This window comes from Schistocerca cancellata, chromosome 3 (genome assembly GCF_023864275.1).
Source record: "Schistocerca cancellata isolate TAMUIC-IGC-003103 chromosome 3, iqSchCanc2.1, whole genome shotgun sequence".
Classification (NCBI taxonomy): Eukaryota; Metazoa; Arthropoda; class Insecta; order Orthoptera; family Acrididae; genus Schistocerca; species Schistocerca cancellata.
The window spans coordinates 96,685,245-96,704,010 of NC_064628.1; the positions used below are offsets into that span (position 1 = coordinate 96,685,245).

The window sequence follows — 18,766 nt, forward strand, 5'->3', positions numbered from 1 at the left end:
GAGGCAGAGGAGAAGGGAGGCAGAGGAGAAGGGAGGCAGAGGAGAAGGGAGGCAGAGGAGAAGGGAGGCAGAGGAGAAGGGAGGCAGAGGAGAAGGGAGGCAGAGGAGAAGGGAGGCAGAGGAGAAGGGAGGCAGAGGAGAAGGGAGGCAGAGGAGAAGGGAGGCAGAGGAGAAGGGAGGCAGAGGAGAAGGGAGGCAGAGGAGAAGGGAGGCAGAGGAGAAGGGAGGGAGAGGAGAAGGGAGGGAGAGGAGAAGGGAGGGAGGGAGGGACACTCGTAACTAGTAATGCAGGGGTGAGCCCCATATCGGGTCACCATACTAGCTTCTGAATTAGAATTACAGCAAAATTATCACTGTCCCGACTTAACTTCATACTTGTGTCTCATTTACATGCGCCAGAATGAGTTTCATTCACTAAATACCCCCCGCCAGACCTAAACAAGAAAATGCTGCTGACAGATGCTAATGTCTGGAGTGTTACGCGGTACAGTGCTCTTTGGTACAGCACGTAACCCCACCAACTGCTTCCTTATGTACACACCACTCTACCAATGACAGAAGGCAGCCAATCGACCTAATTCAGTGACGCAAGAAATTTTCGTCCACAGTATTTGGTTGTTGACAGGTAATACACTGGAGATGTAAAGTTTCTAATCACCAGACTATTCGCTTATGTTTTGTATACGCTTAGCGCCATAAACATGACAATGCATTGTACATACAGTGACGTCAGACATCTACATGACACAGACTCACGTGTCTAACGTGGAGAGCGTTTAACATATGTGATTTGAGCTGGTGGTGCAACTAGAAAGGCTTTAAGACTGTAAGCCACACGAGTTGAGTAACTGAACCAAAGTTTTGAGAATTAATAGTTCTCTTTTCTATTGCTAGTTAATACCTGTATCATACAATTTGCAAATAAGTTGACAAATGGAAAGAGAGATTATCATTACTATCTTCTATTTTCATATAAATAACTAAATCAGTTACAGCAGCAACGAAAAATAACATAAAAATCACAGGCTTTAGTGTCAGATAAATGACAAAAAATACATTTGAAATTTAAGAACAAGAGACATGATTGGTTATTACACTACATCAGCACTGAAAAGATGGTTATAGTTGGAACTGTAGTTTTGTGAGCAGGTGGATGATGACAATGAGGATGCACATAATGATCAAGAGCATCAAAAAGACTAGGGTGGAGAGAGTATTGAGAGGGTGGGCAGAGCAGAAAAGGGCGGGGACAGCGGTAAGTGGGTGGGGACAGCGGTAAGTGGGCAGGGAGGGCAATTAGAGGGGGGGGGGGGGGGAGGGCAGGGCAAAAACTAAGAGGGGATACCAGTAACAGTGTGGGGGAAATGGTAAAAGGGGGGGGGGGCAGAATACGACGGTGGCGGGCAGAATAGTGCGAGTGCATGAGACTGGGGAGAAAGAGGATGAGAAGAAAAATAAGAGGTTGGGGAGAAAAATAAGAGGTTGGGGAGAAAAATAAGAGGGAGAAAAATAAGAGGTTGGGGAGAAAGATAAAAGGGTGGGAATGGAGACAATACGTGGGAAGAATGGTAAGAGGTGAGAAGAAAGAATGAGAAACAATGAAGGTGGTAGGAAAAGGAGGGGAGTGGGGGTGCGAGAGGAAATAGGAGGAGGAGGAGGAGGAGGAGGAAACGAAGCATGGTGGGGAAGGTGCACGACAAGGAATAACTGAGCAAAGGAATAGAAGGTGGAGGGTGGGATTTGCGAGTCGCCGTTACCTGTGGCGTATGCAGAACGCGTGCGTTGCAGTCTGGCTCGTAGTAGGCGTAGGAGTACTCCTCGGGGGTGGGTGACGGCGTCCTGGGAGGCGGCGGCGGCGGCTGCGAGTGCCGGGGGCCGGGCGTGGGCGCCGACGTGGGGGTGGGGGCGGCGTCGTCACGAGGGGGCGGCGGGTAGGGCGGCGGTGGGGGGAACTGCAGGAACGGGCGGCGTGCGGGCGGCCGCGGGGGCGGCGGGGACCCGTAGCGCGCAGGCGCGAGGGCGGGCAGCAGCGGCGGCGGCGGCGGGGGCGGCTGGCCTCGCCGCGGGCGGCGCGCGGCCGCCTCCAGCTCCGGCGACGTCTCCATGCCGCATCGCACTGCAACAGCGCAGACCACAATCTGCTGGAATGCCTGCTAACTGGGAAAGCAGCTGGCGCACACTGTCTCACTGACAGGATACTCGGAAAATGCTGTCAGTCAACAAACGACTCGTGCAATCAACCCCGGGATATTGCTAAAGCGTAGCAAAACAGCAGATACTGAACGTATACAAACAAGACGTGCACAAACGCTTACACGGTTTTTCAATTAAAACTTCCATGCTGAGAGGACTCGATCGATGGCTAAAACTACTCCCAGACGTTACGTCTCCGACTACGTGAGTCATCTTCAGAGACGCAGTTGCCACTTGGCTTCAGAATACACATCCCGTATTTGAAGACTAAACGTCAGAGAAAAATTTTACGTATAGATCATGGCCTTCCAAACCGGAAGTTTTAAGTGAAACCAACAGTGCGGTTCAGAGGTTTGTATGAACCACGAGACAGTGTGAAGGAGATAAGCGAGAAATACACTACAACTCTTACATATCACCCCTGTAGGGATCGCGAAGACAAGATTATACTAATTACAGAACTCCATACGCGAACAGTACGAGAAAGAGAACAAAGAGGTGCAGCGGAAAGTAGGCTCCGCCATGTACTTTCCAATGGTTTCCAGAGTATAGATTGAAGACTAACATAACGAGAAACACAGGTTGTAGCATACTGTAATTTATCACGTGCAGACATTGAGCTTCTTACATTGCTGGGTTTTGTGTACTGTTGACTGCAATGCCAGAATAATAAAACATTTAAAAAATCGTAATACATTTTAAATGCCGAAATTTGTGAAATATATCATCATTTTGGACGAGGCTATGTGTTGGTACTGAGTAGCTCAGGTCGCGGGAGGCCCAGGGCGTCATTCCGCTGGAGCAGTGTTGGCGTCACAGTCACGAATGGAAGAAAGTTAACTACATTTTGAAACGGTGACTTTTCTTGATCCCACCACCCGTATACGTTTTACTAAACCATAATTTACCGCAAAAAACTAGCAGTAACTGAACACCTGCACTACCCCATACAGAGAAAAAAGTAAACAGTAACTTATATGAGAGTTACATTATCCCCTAAAAAGCCCTAAAGTAAACAGTAGCTTGTATGTGAAGATTTTGAAGTCAGCAGTGTCGGTCAGCGTTATAAACGGGTTTCTGGAAGGTGGTTTGAGATCTGAGTTGCCACGCATTTTTTACTGCTGACCGCGTGTTGCACAACGTAAAGCCAGGGGTGAACTGAGGCGTCTGGTGGCATTCAATGGTGTTCAGCGATGAGTTTCACTTCCGTTTATGGCGGTCAAGAAATGGTTCAAATGGCTCTGAGCAGTATGGGACTTAACATCTGAGGTCATCAGTCCTCTAGAACTTAGAACTACTTAAACCTAACTAACCTAACGATATCACACACATCCGTGCCCGAGGCAGGATTCGAACCTGTGACCGTAGCGGTCGTGCGGTTCCAGACTGAAGCGCCTAGAACCGCTCTGTCACATAGGCCGGCTATGGAGATCAGACCGACGCCAGGGTGTGCGTAGACGACCTGGCGGGAGTTAACAAAGCAGCGATTTTCGAGACGTATACACCTTAAACTAGTGGCGTCATTGTGTAGGGAAGGATTGGCAATTGCTGAAGGGAGGCTCAATGATCGCTAGCGTGGCAAGAATGGTAAACCCTGTTGTCAGACTTTCACGACCCATGTGCCATATGATATAATGCAGCAGCATAATGCCAGAGATCAACACTACTGTTCGCACCATAGACACATACATCTACATCTACATTACTCTGCAATTCACAATTAACTTTCTGACAGAGGGTTCATCGAACCACCTTCAAGCTGTTCCTCTACTGAAACGTCCTGGCACATTAAAACTGTGTGCCGGACCGAGACTCCAACTCGGTCCCGAGTTCGAGTCTCGGTCCGGCACACAGTTTTAATCTGCCAGAAAGTTTCATATCAGCGCACACTTCGCTGCAGAGTGAAAATCCCATTCTGTTCCTCTACTGTTCCAATTCGGACGGTGAGAGCTCCCATTCCTCTTGCTTTATCATGATAATCATTTCTCCCTATGTTGGTGGGCACGAACAGAATATTGCCGCAATCGGACGAGGATGTTGGTGATTGAAATTTCATGAGAAGATCCTGCCACAATGAAAAACGCATTCGTTTCAAAACGAGCTGCTCTGATTTGAACTTTTTCGATGTCCACCATCACTCCCATCTGACGCGGATCCAATACCGCAATGTAATACTCCAAAAGAGAACGTACAAGCTTAGTGTAAGCGGTCTGTTTAGTAGGCCTGTCGCACTTTCTAAATATTCTACCAATAAAATGCAGTCTTTCCTTTGCTTTACCTAAAACATTACATACGTGGCCGTTCTAATTTAAGTTATTCGTAATAGTAAACGCTAAGTATTTAGTTGAATTTACAGACTTCAGATTCGTGTGATTTGCCGTGTAACCAACTGATGTCTTTTAGTACTCATGTGGATGAATTCACACTTTTCATTCTTTAGAGTCAAATGCCACATTTCGCATCTTACAGACATCTTGTTTAAATCATTTTTCAAGTGGTTTTGATCATCTGTGATTTTACCAGACGTTGAATCACTGCATCATCCGCAAACAATCTAAGAGGGCTGCTGAGATTGACATTTATGTCGTTTATATAAGTAGATTAGGAACAGCAGAGGGCCTATAACACTTCCTTGGGGAATGCCAGGTATTACTTCTGTTTCACTCAATGACTTTCCGTGCATTACTACAAACTGTGACATTCCTGACAGGTAATCACGAATCCAGTCGCAAAACCGAGGCGATACTCCATAAGCATGCTATTTGATTGGACGACACTTGTGAAGAACGGCGTAGAAAGCATTCTGCAAACCTAAAAACATGGAATCGATTTTAAGTCCCCTGTCGGTAGTACCCATGCTTTCGTGAGAATAAAGGGCTAGTTGTGTTTCACGAGAACGATTTTTCTGAAACCAAGCAGACTATTTGTCAATAAATCATTTCCTTCGAGACAATGTATAATGTTCAAACACAGTATATGTTTCAAAATCCTACTGCAAATCGACGTTTGTGATTCGGGCATGTAATTCAGTGGATTACTCCTATTTCCTTTCTTCGGTATCGATGTAACTTCTGCAACTTTCCAGTTTTTAGGTACGGATCTTCCGAGGAGCGAGGGGCTGTATATGATTGCTAAGAATGAAGCTTTTGCATCAGCATACTCTGAAAGGAACCTGACTGGTGTGTCATCTGGACCGGAAGTCTTGCCCTTATTAAGTGATTTAAGCTGCTTCGCTACACCGAGGATACCTACATCCAAGTTACTCACGTGAACTCTTGAATGGTGTACCTGGTCTCTTCATCTGTCACCCTTAGAGCATGTCTTCTACGTGATGGGTATAATTACATTCTGTGATGGCTACAATTTAATACCAGTCTCCCGCCTGCAAGCTACATAGACTGACACGTCATGTGTTTGAGGTAAGGCAAGAAATTTCTCAAAATGACGTTTGGAGACTTTGTTTCCATGTTATAGTGAATTCAAGAATGCAGAGATTAATCTGCGGATAACGCAGCACGCTTGTTGTCGATGAATTACGGAGCTGGTTATTTCTTCACTGATATACCTTCAATGTAATCCGCTGCAATATGAATCACGTACAAATTTGACTTGCAGGCCGACTGCTTTCACATCCGTCTTGTTTTCAAAAGCTGAATCTATTTACCTATTTTACTGTATCGTTATTATATTTAAAAAGGTTTATTCGTACTGGTCCGACTATTCCACTCTCGGCTGCAAGCGCCCCTCCTGTTCTTCCAGTGTGTCTTGAGCACTCAAAGTGACAAAACACAACTCCTGTTGTGTAACTGTCATAATTTGTTGTCACGTATTTCACTTACAAGGGATTTTATATATATTTTAGTTTGACGAGTGTGACGGTCCAGTTTACATACTTTTTCTTTATTAATTTCAAATACAAAACTAGGAAAACATTAATTTTAAACCGTTGCCCGAGTGATGGGAGAAACGTGACAAGTGGGAGAAAATCCTGTTATTAATAATTTTAGAAAACAATCTGTTTCATGTTAAGAACGTCAGAGCAGCCATCTATTTTATGGGAGATTTAGTAGCCGGGTAACTGACGTAAAAGCGGTGGAGTCGCAGAACAACTATCTTAAGAGGCACACCAGACGTTGGCACTGCAGATACAAGAAAATTTAATATTACTCAGTCACTGCTTTCGTTCTGGACTGACCAATATATATATAGGGTGGTCCACTGATCGTGACCGGGCCAAATATCTCACGAAATAAGCGTCAAACGAAAAAACTGCAACGAATGAAACTCGTCTAGCTTGAAGGGGGAAACCAGATGGCGCTATGGTTGGCCCGCTAGATGGCGCTGCCATAGGTCAAACGGATATCAACTGCATTTATTAAAATAGGAACCCCCATTTTTTATTACCTATACGTGTAGTACGTAAAGAAATATGAATGTTTTAGTTGGACCACTTCTTTCGCTTTGTGATAGATGGCGCTGTTATAGTCACAAACACATGGCTCACAATTTTAGACGAACAGTTGGCAACAGGTAGGTTTTTTAAATTAAAATACAGAACATAGGTACGTTTGAACATTTTATTTCGGTTGTTCCAATGTCATACATGCACCTTTGTGAACTTATAATTGCTGAGAACGCATGCTGTTACAGCGTGATTACCTGTAAATAACACATTAATGCATTAAATGCTCAAAATGATGTCCGTCAACCTAAATGCATTTGGCAATACGTGTAACGACATTCCTCTCAACAGCCAGTAGTTGACCTTCCGTAATGTTCGCACATGCATTGACAATGCGCTGACACATGTTGTCAGACGTTGTTGGTGGATCACGATAGCAAATATCCTTCAAGTTTCCCCACAGAAAGAAATCCGGGGACATCAGATCCGGTGAAAGTGCGGGCCATGGTATGGTGCTTCGACGACCAATCCATCTGTCATGAAACATGCTATTCAATACCGCTTCAACCGCACGCGAGCTATGTGCCGGACATCCATCATGTTGAAGTACGTCGCCATTCTGCCATGCAGTAAAACATCTTGTAGTAACATCGGTAGAACATTACGTAGGAAATCAGCATACATTGCATCATTTAGATTACCATCGATAAAATGGGGACCAATTATCCTTCCTCCCATAATGCCGCACTATACATTAACTACTTGTCGCAGCCATCGTGGATTTTCCGTTGCCCAATAGTGCATATTATGCCAGTTTACGTCACCGCTGTTGGTGAATGACGCTTCGTCGCTAAATAGAACGTGTGCAAAAAATCTGTCACCGTCCCGTAATTTCTCTTGTGCCCAGTGGCAGAAGTGTACACGACGTTCAAAGTCGTCGGCACGCAATTCCTGGTGCATAGAAATATGGTACGGGTGCAATCGATGTTGATGTAGCATTCTCAACGCCGACGTTTTAGAGATTCCTGATTTTCGCGCAATTTGTCTGCTACTGATGTGCGGATTAGCCGCTACAGCAGCCAAAACAACTACTTGGGCATCATCATTTGTTGCAGGTCGTGGTTGGCGTTTCATATGTGGCTGAACGCTTCCCGTTTCCTTAAATAACGTAACTATCCGGCGAACGGTCCGGACACTTGGATGATGTCGTCCAGGATACCGAGCAGCATACACAGCACACGCCCGATGGGCATTTTGATCACAATAGCCGTACATCAACACAATATCAACCTTTTCCGCAACTGGTAAACGGTACGTTTTAGCACGGGTAATGTATCACGAAGCAAATACCGTCCGCACTGGCGGAATGTTACGTGATACCACGTACTTCTGCGTTTGTGACTATTACAGCGCCATCTGTCACACAGCGAAAAAAGTGTTCCAACTAAAACATTCATATTTCTTTACGTACTAGACGAATATGTAATAAAAATGGGGAGACATATTTAAAAAAAAACGCAGTTGATATCCGTTTGACCTATGGCAGCGCCATCTAGCGGGCCAACCATAGCGCCATCTGGTTTCCCCCTTCAAGCTAGACCAGTTTCATTCGTTGCAGTTTTTTCGTTTGACGCTTATTTCGTGATATATTTGGCCGGTCTCGATCAGTGGACCACCCTATATATGCGTCACACCTACGTCAATTATAACTGTTTTCCTTTTAAAGGCTGTTAGGGAGTTATTAAAACTGACGCAATGTTTTGTTCTCAGTAGTCAATCGTTACATTTACAAAATGAACTAAGCTGAAAGACTATATTTTCAGTCCGTTTGAGCAGTGTGCAGTTTTAAGCCTGCCTCATGAAGCTAAGACCATTATACTGTATACACTACGTCATATCATTTACGTGCATTTTGCTAAAACGAAATGTCTCCGAATTTATATGAAAACTCAAATCTTTCCAAATAAATTAAATGTTACTAAAATTATATTTTGTTTGTTGATACCGTCACTGTCAAATGCTTGACTATGAAGACGGAGGAACCAGAACCTCACCTATTCTTGCACCGTTTCATCGCAACCAAGTGAAGCCTTCGAAGGTGTATTCAAGTTTTGAAAACATGAAAATCGGATGGACCAGCTATGGGCGATGATCAGTGACACAGGACCCAAGGAGTCGGGTTGTTGCAGATGTCGCAGCCCTCCTGCGTGGTCTGGCCTGTCAGTCTGATGGAAAGGGTGCACCACGTGTGGACGAACATTATGAATTCGAAAGTCTATCGCAGCGCGCCGTTTCTCATGCACCGACATAGTTACGTTATACAGCGTCACATTACACGCTACAACTGGGAATCCTCTAGCGGCAGGGAGTTGCAAATATTTAAGACATTAAGAATAAAGATATAGAAAGTTGTAAGATTTGTTTTATATAAAAAGCTTTAAGAGTTTTCACATAAAAATTCAGACGCATTACTTTTCAGCACCCCCTCATAGTGTTGTGTTATTTGGTTATCGGTTACCAGGGCGGAGTAACAGTGCTGAGCACAGTCAGACGCTAAGAATTCTAGTGCCCCAGTTAAGCTTCTTATAATGGCAGCTTAAATGTTTCAGGGAATTCTTTATTTAAGGACTCTCACAGCTGTGGTGCACCCGAGCAAAATTGCTGTTGAACTTTAGCGTCCGGGGTCTGAGTACATTAATTAACTTTTAATTAAATTCAGACCTCATTCTATTTTAATAAAGGGAGGCGCCATAAGAATTTTTATGCAACATTATTAGTAATATACTGTGTATGCCTATTAGTGTCCTTATTTCAGATACTTGCTCTCTGCCTTTTACAGACAGTTCTGAAGGCTGTAGAGTGCCATTAGAGGCGAAAGAGGTCGTAAAAAGTAGTGCGATTGTAGATGCCACTCAATAAAACGAGTAAAACGAATGTAAGACGATATTCGTCTTATATCTGCATCTACATACATATTCTGCAAGCCACCATACGGTATACGGCGGAGGGTACTTTGTACTAGGGTAATCTCAAAAGTAAGGTCTCATATTTTTTTCTAAGGACATAGACCTGTTTATTTCTACAATGGTTTACATCAGTTCGCAGCTTGAACATTTAACTATTTTTCGACATAATCACCATTTCTGTCGATGCTTTTTTGTAGATGCTTGTAACCTCCCCCTCACTTATCGACCTTAATGACAGTGAAAAATTAAACCGCGTGCACCTAATGGAAATTTGGGAAAAGCAATCGTCACCGAAGTTAATCTGTCGGTAAAAAGGGAGGAAAGGGTTACATCTAAATGAAAGGAAAAATGCAAATTAAATTGCTGAAAATTAACTTTGAGGAAAGGGTAAAATTAATAAAGAAAGTAAATGTGCGGTCGTTATGTTAACAATTAATTGGCGTTAATTAGATATTTGAGATTTGGGGAAAATTACGGTCGCCAGTTCTATGGACAACTACTATAATAAATGAAAATGAAAGATTAATGCACTTATAATTAGCACTAAAAGCGTAGCAACTGAAGGTTGACACGTGTTGTGTGAAAACTGAAAGTTTGTCAGAAGTAATAAATTTCACTACACTCTGACTTAATTTAGCAAAAGAATTAATAACACCAGAAAATTGAAAGTTAATTTAGTGACTGAAATTAATAGTGAACTTTGTTTCTGATGCACTACGAAATTAAATAAAATAAAGTTAGTCTTGGGCTACCTCAACAATCATTTCAAAAGCTACTTGAATCTACGCAATTTAGAAATAAGATTTAACTTTGAACTTGAATTAAATGATTCTGAACAATGAACAATAGTAAAATTTAGTACGTACCAAGCTGAGCTGTAGTCACAGGTAAGCTAAAATACGGTAACAAAACTCGCACTCTTAATTTGTGCTTGTGTAATCTAAATATTGTAGCCAGCTATGAATACCTTAACTGAACTTTGAAATTAAAGCAGTGAAATGGAATGATATTACTTTAATGCTGGCATCTGAATTTCAACGACACTTGGGTTCACTTCGGAAAAGGAAGGGACCCTGCTTGATAATGCAATTGGGACAATGAGCAACAAAGGTTCATGCTACGTTGCTGTAATTAAGTTATGAAAATGGAACAGTTTGAAAAGCCGAGGTCTGCCATACAGTTCTAAAACTTTACGTGCTTCCAGTCTTCCTTGTTGGTCGATTGAAGGTCTGAAGTCGTCGGTCGAGGAGGTGGCGACAGTCACTCATTGTCGGCCGTCGCTGTTGCAGAAGCTGGATGTTGGCGCGCCTTCTTCTCGACACGGTCACCAGGCGAAACGGGCTCTTAATGTGCGCCAGCTAATGCTACCCATCCGCGACACCGAGTCAGAAACTATCATAGCAAGTCGAGCGCAATTACATGCTGCCAAACCCTGAAAGCGCGGCAACTCGCGGGAGCTTCACACAACACACCTGCTCCACTGCACCACCCCAGCCAGACTCTCCTCTGACCGCGCTCCATGCGGCTGAGTAAACACTACTAAATATCCTAAACACTTTGGTTCTCCACACGACCTATCGATGCAATCGTTCGATAGCATTGTTTTCCGTAGGCAGGACCCAGCATAAAAATGCAAATAGTATTTACAAAACAAACCAATTATACGAGGTGCAATCAAGTTCTAAGTCCCCCATTTTTTTTCTATTAAACTACTCACCCAAAATCGATGAAACTGGCGTTACTTCTCGACGTAATCGCCCTGCAGACGTACACATTTTTCACAACGCTGACGCCATGATTCCATGGCAGCGGCGAAGGCTTCTTTAGGAGTCTCTTTTGACCACTGGAAAATTGCTGAGGCAATAGCAGCACAGCTGGTGATGTGCGGCCACAGAGTGTGTCTTTCATTGTTGGAAAAAGCCAAAAGTCACTAGGAGCCAGGTCAGGTGAGTAGGGAGCATGATGAATCACTTCAAAGTTACCATGAAGAAACTGTTGCGTAACGTTAGCTCGATGTGCGGGTGCGTTTTCTTGGTGAAACAGCACACGCGCAGCCCTTCCCGGACGTTTTTGTTGCAGTGCAGGAAGGAATTTGTTCTTCAAAACATTTTCGTAGGATGCACCTGTTACCGTAGTGCCCTTTGGAACGCAATGGGTAAGGATTACGCCCTCGCTGTCCCAGACCATGGACACCATCATTTTTTCAGCACTGGCGGTTACCCGAAATTTTTTTGGTGGCGGTGAATCTGTATGCTTCCATTGAGCTGACTGGAGCTTTGTTTCTGGATTGAAAAATGGCATCCACGTCTCATCCATTGTCACAACCAACGAAAAGAAAGTCCCATTCGTGCTGTCATTGCGTGTCAACATTGCTTGGCAACATGCCACATGGGCAGCCGTGTGGTCGTCCGTCAGCATTCATGGCACCCACCTGGATGACACTTTTCGCATTTTCAGGTCGTCATGCAGGATTGTGTGCACAGAACCCACAGAAATGCCAACTCTGGAGGCGATCTGTTCAACAGTCAGTCGGCAATCCCCCAAAACAATTCTCTCCACTTTCTCGATCATGTCGTCAGACCGGCTTGTGCGAGGCCGAGGTTGTTTCGGTTTGTTGTCACGCGATGTTCTGCCTTCATTAAACTGTCGCACCCACGAACGCACTTCCGACACACCCATAACTCCATCACCACATGTCTCCTTTAACTGTCGATGAATTTCAATTGGTTTCACACCACGCAAATTCAGAAAACGAATTATTGCACACTGTTCAAGTAAGGAAAACGTCGCAATTTTAAGTATTTAAAACAGTTCTCATTCTCGCCGCTGGCGGTAAAATTCCATCTACCGTACGGTGCTGCCACAGGGTGTATACAGGGACAAGGAAAAAAAATTCCCGGATTATTCCCGGATTTCTCCCGGATATCCCGTTTAAAAAATATGCTTTTTCCCGGGCGACCTACTGTCACTTAGCACAGAAAAAGTTCCCTCGGAACTGTAAAACTTATCAATCCTTTGAATGGTTAACGTTTTATATAATCGCGTAGAACTTCCCGGACAAAAAAGAAAAGCTGGAGCAGAGAAGTTTTGGAAAGACCTTTGATTTGCAGCAACATATACGCTGCATATTTTCGTATTACGAAAGTATAAATTCGAATTGCACCAAACACAGCTTGTTAGTTTCCGGAGCGTTGCAACCGAGGTTGTGATGTCCTTTTGTAAGCGAGTCATATCTCAAGCCACGAGATCTCGCCAGCCGATGACAGCAGCTATTCAGAGCATAGGACACGTGTTATAGTCAGCCACTAGCAAGATTACTGGTTACATAGCGCGAACACGCAAGAGGAAAAGTTAACGGTTTACATTAATGTACACAGTACCGTATATCTACAAGAAAAGCTAAGATTTCACGTGTAATATTGGTCTTTTTTTGATGTGATATACTTTAAGATACATCACACAAATGTGCCAGTAAATTTAAAATTGTGACATAAATGCCTCGGCTCGAAATTCTTGAAGTGGCTGGTCCTCAAACTGTTCAGTTTCGAACGCTCTGCGATTTAGATATCCATCCCACTTTCACACACGTAACATAATTCATCTTGCGTAAAAAGAAATTTACTTTGAAAGTAACGCTTTTCTAACCACCGTTCGCAATACTGTTAGTTATAGGTTCGATTTACCAGTTGCCAGAGAGCGCCAAAAACGAATTATTGTGCGTGTGCAACTGCAGTGGTGTAGGAAGCCCGCATGTTCGTGTGTATAAAGCACTAAGAGAGCTTACACTACACCATAAAAGAAACAGGACATCAGAGGATACTCCAAAAGGCATCAAAATTTCGTGAATCATACTAAAATGCATAATTCGGCTTGAAGTGCACATTGGTTTTTTCCAGATTCACAATGAAGTAGGTCCCATCTGATATTAAGCTTTTCAGTGTGGTTTTTGGGATGTAAATTTTCTTGGAGTACCAGTACTCTACGATCTCATGTTTGGTTCTTTATTATGGCATAATGCCATACATGGCAGAAGATGATAACGTGCACTTGAAATTCACCGAACAGCTGGAAGTACCCAAAATTGTTAAATGAAACACTTCGTTTCAAATAAAATGATTGCCTCAGCGGAATTTCTTTAGCAAACTTGCAAAAATAACTTCATTCTTCTGCAAGGCGATTAATGCTTGACAGCTACTAACTTGGAAAGAAAATAAAATCAGAAACTGAAATTAATAATATATTTTTGCCCTCTGTAATTATGTGAATGCATTTTAATTCACTTGATAGCTCCCGGCCACAGAAATCCGTTTCGTTTTCATTTGACGTGGGAGCTGTACACGAAGAGAAGCAGCGAAATCACTTAACGTAAACACGGGTCACGTGGAGACTAACCCCCTCCCCACTACAACTCGGACAACTCTGTGCAAGCGCGAATCTGGCAGCTAGGGCGCGCGAGAAAAATTTTTCTCGTTTGCATCTGGCTGCTTGCTGCTACTACCGATGCAGCTAACAGCCAAACTTCAAGAAGCGGGAAGCGAGAGAAGGTACTGCTTATACGCGAGTCAAATGCGCATGCGCAACAGACCGCTGGCAACTGGTCAAACGAACCTAATGTGAACAGTTGTGACGTCATGCTCATAGCAAGCAGTTTATTGTTACGAAGAATTACAGTCTGCGCCCTACGGCCTTTAACATATTTTTGCTATCTGTAGACGCTTGTGCGTGCACGGTGTTTTGTTGTCGTAAAATGCACATTTCCTTTGCCACTACAGTTTTATATTTTTCCCTCTCGTTTATATTTTATTGCTGCAGTATCATTCTCCAGTAGCAGGATACAATAACATTCTTTGCTAGAGAATCAATTCTGCAGTCAAAACTACAAAAATGTAACTGAAAGCTAAAACAATGACAAATTCCCGGAATTCCGAAAAATTCCCGGGTTTTTCCCAGTTTTCTCCCGGATGAAAAAATTCCCGGGTTTTTCCCGGAATTCCCGGTTGTCCCGGGTCGTATACACCCTGTGCCATCTCTGGGACGTATTGACAATGAACGCGGCCTCATTTTAAGACAATGCGCATGTTTCTACCTGTTTCCAGTCCGGAGGAAAAAAATCGGAGGCCTTAGAACTTGAATGCACCTCGTACATCGACATAAATGCATGTATATACAAATAGTAAAACGGCGTTGCAAGTTCATGTCGGCTTCTGAAACAGAAGGGGGGTCACTTTGTCATTCGAGAAGAGACTCAGCTGTACTCAGTAGGGACCATTCCGCAGTTCCCCATCCTAGTAAAAAAAAGGCACCGAGCAGTGAGCCCGGGACCTCCTCGTCGTTGTTGGGTCAGAGACGGAAGCAAGAGGTGGTGCCTTATGCATAAGGTAGGGGCTAGGCTGGCAGGCTGTGGCGTTTCGCACGGTATGGGAGCCCGCCTTATTTCTGGGGAACCGTGTGTGCTGCGCCGCCACGGCGCCTCGTAAAGCCGTCGCCACAGCCCCACGCCCGCGACGCTCGTCAGCCTGTCAGCGCCGTTTGTTCCGTGCCACACACATCTGGCGCCTGCCGACCCGGCACCCAACCGCAGGGGGCTGTTCCCGCCGTCACAGGTCCCTGTATCACCGGCTGGAAATACTCGGGAAGAGCAGGAAAGGCCAGCGTTAAGCACGCAGTCGAGCCACAACTCGGCATAGTTGTTTCTTTCAAGAAGCGAGGGATTCGTCTGTTCCGGTAACAGAGGAACTTGCGGCCGACGCTTTCTTGGCATTACAGCCGGGATGGGCGTGGCACAGTTCGATGTAACCTGAATTTAACAGTGGCTCCGCCGAGTGAGGCAACTGGGCGATACAGAGGGTGGTTCCACACTCCCAGCAAACTGACTACACCTATAAAATTAACGAGGAAGGTTTATGACAGTCGCATCCTGCCAGTAGCAACATATGGGCTCGAAACAGTGACACAAGAAACAGCGCATATCGTCTCCGGGGCTGCCAAAGGGCACTGGAGACACCAATGAGGGTCTTGAGAGAAAGGATTAAGAGGTGTATTCTATCAAAGCTAAAGTTTGGAACAATGCTCATCATTCGTTTCTCTGCTAGGAACTCTACTTCAGCTGGATCCATAATTTCTGAAGCGTTATTTAGATATGTCATTTAAGTTACCTCCAAACAATTCATAACTAAGACGTTCAGAAGGAAGTACATAAATACGAGGGGCGTTTGTAAAGTCCGTGCAAAGTCTTGAGAGATGGCACCACCGGCGCGTATCAAGGTCGTGTTTAATTAGTAGCATCTTTGGAAAGAACGCACACCAAGTTTCAGCCATATTGAACTATTTCTTTGTGTTTGGCATTCGTGTGAATTAAGGAAGTCGAGTGCTTGTCAAAAAATGGACAAAGAAGAATCTCGTGTGGTGATCAAACATTACTTCACGAAAGGCAAAACGCCTCAGGAGACTAAATAGAACCTTGATAAACATTACGGTGACTCTGGACCTTCGATTAGAATAGTTTGTAAGTGGTTTCAAAATTTTCGGAGTGGCCATTTGGGCACAAGTGATGCTGAACGTTCAGGACGCCCTGAGGAGGTTACGACTCCAGAAACCACTGATAAAATCCATGATATGGTGATGGATAACACAAGAGTTAAGGTGTGCGAGATTGCCAGTACTGTGGGCATCTCGAATGAACGGGTACATAATATTTTGCATAAACATTTCGACATGAGAAAGCTATCCGCAAGATGGGTTCCACGATTGCTCACGCTTGACCAAAAACGGAATCGTGTGAAGTGTTGCAAGGATTGTTTGCAGCTGTTCAGGAAGAAACCGCACGACTTTAAGCGTTGTTTCGTCACTGTGGATGAAACATGGATACGTTACTATACTCCTGAGACCAAAGAACAATTTAAACAATAGGTTACCAAGGGAGAATCTGCACCAAAAAAGGCGAAGACCAGTCCTTCCGACGGAAAGGTTACAGCGACTGTCTTTTGGGATTGACAAAAGATAATCCTCATCGACTACCTGGAAAAGGGTAAAACAATTACAGGTGCATATTGTTCATCGTTATTGGACACTTTGAAAACCGAGCTGCAAGAAAAACTCCTGCGATTGCACCGCAAAAAGTAGTTTTCCATCACGAAAATGCACCAGCACACACTTCAGCAGTTGTGGTCGCAAAATTAATGGAAACAGGACTCCAACTCGTTTCACAACTCCCCTGTTCTCCAGACTTGGTTCCCTTGGACTACTATTTGTTCCCCCAATTTGAAGAAATGGCTGGCAGGACAAAGATTTTATTCAAACGAGCAGGTGATTGCAGTAACTAATAGCTATTTTGCAGACTTTGTCAATTCCTATTATTCGGAAGGGATGAACAAATTAGAACAGCGTTGGTAGTAAGTAGTTTTTATTTTTGTACGGACTTTCCAAACGCCCTCGTAAGTAGAAGAATGGAGTGTATGATGTTGTCGAGCGGATAGGAAGACTTGTGTTGGGCAGTACACGTAGGCAGGAACAACTTCAAATGGACAGAAACTCTGTCGCAGTGGCGTCCGACAGAGTCGAAGATGAGTGTTGGACGTCCTCTGGCGGGACAGAGAGACAACATTCAACGACACGCGAGAAAAAACTGTATCCAGATCGCCCAGCAAAGATGGCTAAGGGAATCTTTGGGAGAGTCCTTTGTGAATGTGTGGGTGCCTAGAGGCTAAAGACAACGGAGGAGGAGAAGAAGGAGAAGAAGAAGAAAAAGAAGAAGGAGTACTTCTTGCCTTTGCCGAGGCGGGCGAGTACGAAGAAGGAGGAGGAAGAAGAAGAGGAAGAAGAGGAAGAAGAGGAGGAGGAGGAGGAGGAGGAGGAGGAGGAGGAGGAGGACGAGAAAAAGTTCTCGCCTTGGCCGAGATGGACGGGTATGCACCACGCCTGACAAGTCTTCGTCGGGAGTTCCAATGGACAGCAACCAGCAGCCCCACGTGCCTCTTAGCCCAGACGATACAGCCCGCGTAACGAGCATCTCGTTCAGCCGCCTAGGGGTGGAATCCATTTGCAGGGAACTTCTGAGATACTGTTCAGTTTATCTTAACACTCTGCCGTCCACCCCGTGCGCGAAATAGCGGTCAACGGCCGGCGACACCACAGTGTTGTCGTCTGCATAGTATCGCGGAATGGCCGTCGACAGCGCTTCAGTATCTTTTGCATTCTGTTGGTGTTTTGTTCAGGTAACAATAAGTTACACACGACAACAAGTTTTTTTGTTTTGTAAGTACTTGTGCCCTTTCATCATAGCGGACGAGAGAGACAATAGGATTATTTACGATGAATGCGCGGACGTCTTGTCTGATGTTCCGGACGAGTTGGCCGATTGGGAAGAAGACATTGGATATCAAAAAAATGAAAGTGAAGCAGAATCGTAGGAAGGTAGAGAAATACGTCCAAGAAGAATTCGGCGAACGCTACGGTTGCCAACTGATTCGGCTGAATCAGACGAAGAAGACAGTGCACAGTGGTCAGACTTTGATTTACCGAGGACCAATAATAATTTTGAAGGATCCCCGGGTCCAAACATATTTCCCAAAGATACACAGAGCGTCGAAATTGCAATAGAAGGAAACTGGATTTAAAAAATTCCAAATTTGTCGACATTACGCGAGCCGAACTTAGAAAATGGTTTGGGCTTGCTGCCCTTATGGTAATTGTAAGAAAAGCAAGGATCAATGATTATTGATTCAGACAAATATTATCATTTTTACATTTTTCCGACAGGAAGAATAAACTGGATAGTGCCGACCTGCTTGTCAAAGTGCAACTCGTAATCGATTATTTTTCCAGAAAGTTTAAAGAAACGTTTAATCTAAGTCAAACGTCTCAATTGATGAAGGAATGATACCGAGGCGTGGACGGTTAAATTTTAACGTTTGCAATCCGTGGAAAATTACGAAATACGGCATACTCATTTGGATACTGTGTGATTCGAGTACAGGATACATTTCCTCATTCAAGATATATTTCGGCGCTGGACAGCCTTTAGCAAAAACAGTGATGGAACTATTGACACCTTCTTATGGAAAGTGGTATCACTTCTGCACGGATGATTATTATAACAGTGTAGAACTTGCAGAGAAGATACTTGCAAAGAAAATTACAGTTTGTGGAACGATGCGACAAAATAGAGGATTTCAGGAAAATTAAAGCGCCCAAAAGTCAATGTGTT

The 18,766-nt window shown here is 44.2% G+C and overlaps 1 long non-coding RNA gene across 1 annotated transcript in view; it reads right to left on the reverse strand.

The window, feature by feature from the left end:
* Window positions 1–2,074: 2,074 nt before the first annotated feature.
* LOC126176045 (uncharacterized) overlaps window positions 2,075–18,766 on the reverse strand; it is a 447,202-nt gene continuing 430,510 nt past the window's right edge. Inside the window, exon 4 of the long non-coding RNA XR_007535639.1 lies at window positions 2,075–2,116. This is a non-coding gene — a long non-coding RNA (uncharacterized LOC126176045). The remainder of the gene's footprint in view (window positions 2,117–18,766) is intronic.